A 354-nucleotide genomic window follows, 5' to 3' on the forward strand; every position below is an offset into this window, starting at 1 on the left:
TATGTAAGTTTCCATGTTACTCTCTCCATACATCTCACCCTCCTGTCCCCTCTCCCCATGTTCATAAGTCTATTCTCTACGTCTGTTTCTCCATTGCTGCCCTGTAAATAAATTCTTCAGTACAATTTTTCAAGATTCCGTGTATGAGTGTTAGAATACAATATTTATTTTTCTCTTTCTGACTCACTTCACTCTGTATAATAGGTTCTAGGTTCATCCACCTCCTTAGTACCAACTTAAATGCATTCCTTTTTATGGCTGAGTAATATTCCCTTGTGTATATGTACCATAACTTCTTTATCCATTCATCTGTCAATGGACATCTAGGTTGCTTCCATGTTCTAGCTATTGTAA

This window comes from Bison bison, unplaced genomic scaffold (assembly GCF_000754665.1).
Source record: "Bison bison bison isolate TAMUID 2011002044 unplaced genomic scaffold, Bison_UMD1.0 scf7180017864378, whole genome shotgun sequence".
In the NCBI taxonomy this organism is placed as follows: Eukaryota; Metazoa; Chordata; class Mammalia; order Artiodactyla; family Bovidae; genus Bison; species Bison bison.